Genomic DNA, 6,269 nt, shown 5'->3' with positions numbered 1-6,269 from the left:
AGCGTCGAGGGGACCGCACAGACGGAGAAGGGCGGGGGTGAGAGAGGCACAGGAATGGTGGCAGAGCGGCAGGTGGGGGAGAGACACAGGGAGGCAGACAGGGTGGGGGACAAAGGGGACACTTGAGCATACCTCGTGAACACAGCCACACCCCTCACCCTCCTCCCTGCCCTCCCCGGCCCCACAGCCCAAAGCCCCGTGTTCACCTCCCAGTGACCCCCGGTCCCTGGAACCACAAAAACTGGCGGGAGCCCAGGCTGGGGACCTTGGGGACACACGGAGACTACGGGTGGACCGAACCGGCTGCTGGGGACCAGCACGGGGCGTGGTGGTTAGGACGCCGGGTTCCCACGTGGCTGAGCACAGAGCGACTCTTTCTCAGGTCGGATTGAAGGAGGGTAATAATAAGCAGAGTGAAAGGGAGAGAAGAGCTGGCTGTCTAATGCGTCCTGGGGGCGTGGGAACCCCCGCGCCCTCCCCTGGAATGACAGGCCACCGGGGTCTCGCAGGCCTGCCAGGCGCACCTGAGCCCCAGCCCATCCGCTGCCCTGCGGGGCCCCGCCTGGAGCCCTGGGCAGCCAGTGGTCTCTGCAGGAGCTGGGGAAGAGGCAGGCCCACACTCCCCCAGGGGAGCAGGCCGCCCGGCATCGGGCGGAGTGCACGCGGGTCAGCCCCACCTCCGTCCCGTGCCAGCCCGGGTGCCCGCCCCGCGTCCTCCGAGCCCCAGCAGTGGCGGTGGCGCCGTCGCCCCTGGAGCCTCTGCTCCAGCCCCTCCTCTGCGCCAATCCGGGGGCATCGGGGGCCGCGCATTAAGTGTGCCCTCGGCTCACGGAGTGGGCGGGGCGTGCGGCAGCCCCTCCTCGGGCTGGGACATGCAGAGAAAGCCTATGACCTTGGAAGAGGGGACCCAGGTGTCAAAGAATCCAGGCCCGATGGCGGCGCAGCAGGAAAGGGATGCTCTACGGTGGCCAGCAGGCGGCGCAGTGGTTAAGGCACTGGACTCCCACATGGCCGACCACGGTTCCAGTCCTGCGTCCGGTGGCTTGAAACTCACGCCGGGCACGTGTGCGTGCGTGCCCAAGATCCCAAGAGGAGAATGAAGGAGAAGGGGTTGCAGCGTGGCCATCCCCCCTGGGGGTGATCTCTTGCTTTCTGTCTCTCTGTCTCTCCAGTGAGTGCACGCGCCCTATCGCAAAATCTCTGGGGAGAAATAAAGGCGCTCTATGGGGCTGACCCACACGGAGGCCACCGCGAGTGTGCCCGGCACACACGTGCCCAGAGCGCAGGCCTGGCTGAGGCTGCGGTGGGTCACGCGCCAAGGCCTGCTGGCGGTTCTGTGTCTAGCTCTGCCTTGCGTGGAAGGAATGAACAGACGTTTTGGAGAGAGATTTTAGCTATGGGGCGTGTGCGCTCACCAGAGAGACAGAGACAGAGCGAGAAATCACCCCCGGGGTATGGCCACAGCGCAGTCCCTTCTCCATTCTCTTCCACCTCTGTCCCCTCCTCTGTCACCTCCTCCCTTGTTGTCCTGGGGTCTTGGGCAGGCGCGCACTCGCTCCCAGCGTGAGTTTCAAGCCTCCAGGTCCGGGACTCAAACCGTGGTCAGCAATGCAGAGTTCAGCACTTTCACCACTACGCCAGCTACTGGCCCCAGAAATAACTAATTTTAAAATCTTTGGGTTTCTCTAGGAGACAGAGGAGCTGTGCTTTCAAAACTCTGAGGAAAAGGGGACACTCGGGTGGAACCGCCAGATACCCAGAAATCGGGCCTGAGAGCGGGCGAGGGTCTAGTCGGACACAGGACCGCAAGGTGGCCGCCCACACGCCTTTCTCAGAAGGCTACTGCAGGGTGTGCTCCTGCGGGACCGGGACCGGGACCGGGAGGGAAGCAAGCGGAGGAGCTGCGAGGCTCGGGAGGTGCCTCTGCCTGGCAGAGAGAGGGGACCCCAGATGAGGCGGGGAGAGGTCGTGGGGCGCGTGGGCCAGGCCTGTGCGGTTGGTCAGTCGTGCTGGGGGCTAGGGGAGAACTGGCGGCTGGCAGCAGGTGCTGGAAAGTTCCCTGGCAGCAGCGTGAGAACGGAAGCGGGGTCCTGAACTCCGAGGCTCCACCCCCCGGGACAGGCTGCACGTGTGAGCACTGAGGGCCTGCGGGAGGAGGCGGCGTGGACTGGGAGCAGCGGCCTTGGCCGAGGATGGGCAGCGTGCCAGGCAGCTCCACGTGCAACGGGGTGGCGAAGACATACACCGCGGGAGCGCCGGGTAAGCCAGGGCCCTAAGGGCGGGCAGGCCCCGTCCTCTTTCAGAGAGAAAGCCGAGCCCGAGCCCGGAGCCCGGAGAGGACGGGACTCAGCCCCGCTTTGCGCTGGACGGAGGCGCCCGCGGGCCCGCCGCCACCTCCAGGGGTTCCGCCGTCCCTGCACGCCGGCGTTACAGGGCGGATCTGCTCAGAGAAGGTTAGCGCAGTCCCGGGGTGCCCAGCCCTGCGGGGGCGCGGACGCCGCAGGGAGGGGCGAGGCGGGCACCCCTTTCCCAGGCGTGCCAGGCCCCAGTCCAGACCCGGGCCGCCAGGCAGACGCGGAGGAGGGGCCGCGGTGGGGAGGACTCGCGTTTTGTCGATCACAGCAAAAAGAGGCCGCTGCCCTTCCCGGCGCAATCTAATTACAGCTGCTCACAGCGATCGATCCTCAGCTGTTTACGGAGCAGCCTCTGTGCCCGCGGGGGGGCCCCCCTGCGCCCCGGCGCCCCCGCCCCCCTGCCCCGAGCCGCCCCCGCCCGCCTGGGGCCCCGCAGGAGCCCCTTTCACCGAGGTGAACACTGAGTGCCCAGGCGCCAGCCGCACAGCGGGACCCTAACACCTCCTCCTCCGCTCCATCGCCTCCTCCAGTCAGGGTCGGCTCCCCCTCACCTGGGCCTCTGTCACCTCCTCCATCACCTCCTCCACCTGTCACCTCCTCCACCACCTCCTCCTCCATCAGGGTCAGCTCCCCCTCACCTCGGCCTCTGTCACCTCCTCCATCACCTCCTCCTCCATCAGGGCCACCTCCTCCATCACCTCCTCCTCCATCAGGGCCACCTCCTCCATCACCTCCTCCTCCATCAGGGCCACCTCCTCCATCACCTCCTCCTCCATCAGGGCCACCTCCTCCATCACCTCCTCCTCCATCAGGGCCACCTCCTCCATCACCTCCTCCTCCATCAGGGCCACCTCCTCCATCACCTCCTCCTCCATCAGGGCCACCTCCTCCATCACCTCCTCCTCCATCAGGGCCACCTCCTCCATCACCTCCTCCTCCATCAGGGCCACCTCCTCCATCACCTCCTCCTCCATCAGGGCCACCTCCTCCATCACCTCCTCCTCCATCAGGGCCACCTCCTCCATCACCTCCTCCTCCATCAGGGCCACCTCCTCCATCACCTCCTCCTCCATCAGGGCCACCTCCTCCATCACCTCCTCCTCCATCAGGGCCACCTCCTCCATCACCTCCTCCTCCATCAGGGCCACCTCCTCCATCACCTCCTCCTCCATCAGGGCCACCTCCTCCATCACCTCCTCCTCCATCAGGGCCACCTCCTCCATCACCTCCTCCTCCATCAGGGCCACCTCCTCCATCACCTCCTCCTCCATCAGGGCCACCTCCTCCATCACCTCCTCCTCCATCAGGGCCACCTCCTCCATCACCTCCTCCTCCATCAGGGCCACCTCCTCCATCACCTCCTCCTCCATCAGGGCCACCTCCTCCATCACCTCCTCCTCCATCAGGGCCACCTCCTCCATCACCTCCTCCTCCATCAGGGCCACCTCCTCCATCACCTCCTCCTCCATCAGGGTCAGCTCCCCATCATCTGGCCTCCATCACCTCCTCCATCACCTCCTCTGCCATCAGGGTCAGCTCCCCCTCACCTGGCCTCTGTCACCTCCTCTGTCACCTCCCCTGTCACCTCCCCCATCACCTCCTCTGTCACCTCCTCCGTCACCTCCTCTGTCACCTCCTCCGTCACCTCCTCTGTCACCTCCCCCATCACCTCCTCTGTCACCTCCTCCGTCACCTCCTCTGCCATCCCCTCCAGTACATCCACTGCCACCTCATTGCCCCTGTGCCCCTCACCTCCTCCGCCTCCTCCCATCGCCTGCCACCAGGTCCGGGACTCGAACCGTAGTCGGCCACATGGGATCCAGCACCTTAACTTTCACACCACTGGCCAGCCCGCCCACACCCTTTTCTTCACATTAATTAACCCAGGGCCCCACTAGGGAGCGTTTGGGTCTCAACAACACACCCCTCTTGCACCCCCACATCCTCCTCCACCCCAGAGACAGAGACCCTGGGCGGAGAATGATGGCCCCCAGGCCCTGGGCAGAGTCCAGGGCGCCCCACCCAGCCTGTTCCACGTTCAGGCCAGTTTCCGGCTGCGGGGTGAAGCGGGCCTGGGACTGACTCCTGGGGGGAGTCATTTGGCCAGCACCCAGGCCCACGCCTGTCTCTCTGCAGTCTGGCTTCCAGCCCCAGGGTCCAGGGCCTGTCTCCGCACCTGCAGAGCACGGCGCCACCAGAGAATGGGGAGGGGGGAACCTGGGGGGGGACCCTTCACCTGGAGGTCCCGCAGTGCCGGCTGCATCCAGCAGAGGGCAGCCGCGTGCGCCTGGCCCTGCGGGGCTCTGTCCAGTGCAGACAAAGAGGACCCGGGGCCCCAAGTTCCCAGTGGTGCTCCTTCGTGGCAGGGCCCTGGGGCTTGGCCCGCAGCACCTGCGCCTCCTCTTTCTGCCCTTCTAGAAGCTTCCTGAGGTTGGCTGACTCCGCGGTGCCCAGAGGTACTGCCGTGCCTCCGCTGCGAGGGGTCGGGCTCAGGGTCTGCTTTACCCGGAGGCGGGAAACGGCTGCACCCAGAGTCCGGAATATGGGGGCTCTGAGATGAGGCCCCATGCACCCAGCTGGGGGCCCCTGCGTGGAGCCAGGCTCCACTTTCACTGTAGTCATAAAGTAGCCCCCAACTCAGGGCCAGCCTCAAGCCCTGGCACCCTCCCAGGGTCTTTCTGGAGATGCAGGGAACTCTAGAACTCCTACACATGCCTCAAAACCCAGGAGCCAAGGCCCGTCCCCAGGAAGTCTTTCCCCTCGTCCCCAGCAGAGCTCTGCCTCCCTCCTTCTGGCCCAGCCCCCTCTGCTGCCCAGCACAGCGACACGGGGTGGGGGGGTGCGTTGCCGAGGAGTCTCAGCCCAGGGCAGGGCAGGGCGGCCAGCCTCAGCCTCTTCCCAGGGACCAGCCAGCGCGGGGGTGGCACCTGTGAACCTGCCATCCTGACAGGGACCCCCTGCTCCTCCTGCACCTGTCCATCCCCCAGAGGCCGTGGTATGGCTGACTCCAGGCTCCTCAGGTGCGGCCCGAACTCAGGCCACTGTGTGGATGTGCACCCGCCCGGGCCAGGCTCACACGCAGGTGTCCGCCCACAGGGAGGGGAGGGGGCGGATGACGACTGAGCCGGGGCTGGGGTGGGCGAGGCAGGGGTGCAGACAGCTCTGTGTTAGTGCAGGAAGTGGGCGGCCACCCCGCCCCTGGGGCCCCCCGCCTCGCTCCCACCCGTGGGGAGCCTGGCCGGGCTGCCGGTGAGTGCAGTGGGCTCAGGGTTCTGGGTGCCCTCTTTCGGGGTGGGGTCCACACGGACGCCAGAGCAACCTGACACCCCGACATTGAGCGGCGACCGGGCTCGTTCGAGACAGCAGCGGCAGCAGCAGCGGGGCGGTCCCCTTTGGTCCACGGAGAGAAGGGGCGGCCGGAGGAGGAGGAGCGGGCCCTGAGTGACACCCCCGCCCTCCCCGGCTCCGGTCACACTGCCCTGCTCTAGCCACTCTACGGCACAGGAGGGGTGGTGGCAGGAGTGGTGAGCGGGCACCGTCCCCCACACTGCTCAGGCCGCACGGACGGTGCCGGTCAATACAGAGCCGGCTCCGGCTGCGAGGATGGCCCGTTTCCTTGGCGACGTCCTGCCCCGCTCCAGGCTCCACGGTGAGCGGGGAGCGCTGCACCCCATCCCGGTGGCTTATGTCCCCACTGGCTGAGCTGCTTCCCCAGGCCAGAGACACTGGGGGCTTGCCCGAAGCCACACAGGGAGGGATGGGGACACGGACAGCAGCCCCGGTCTACGCGGCGACCCGGGGCTGGAGGAGGGGTTCCGTGGGGCCCCAGGAAGGGCGGAGCTAAGCACCTCTCCAGGGGAGGGCCCCCCAGGCCTCTCGGGCCCCTCCTCTGTCCCCACTGGGTCCCTCCTGCCA

The sequence above is a fragment of the Tupaia chinensis genome, unplaced genomic scaffold, assembly GCF_000334495.1.
Source record: "Tupaia chinensis unplaced genomic scaffold, TupChi_1.0 Scaffold149964_2, whole genome shotgun sequence".
NCBI lineage: Eukaryota > Metazoa > Chordata > Mammalia > Scandentia > Tupaiidae > Tupaia > Tupaia belangeri.
This window is presented reverse-complemented; position numbering follows the sequence as displayed.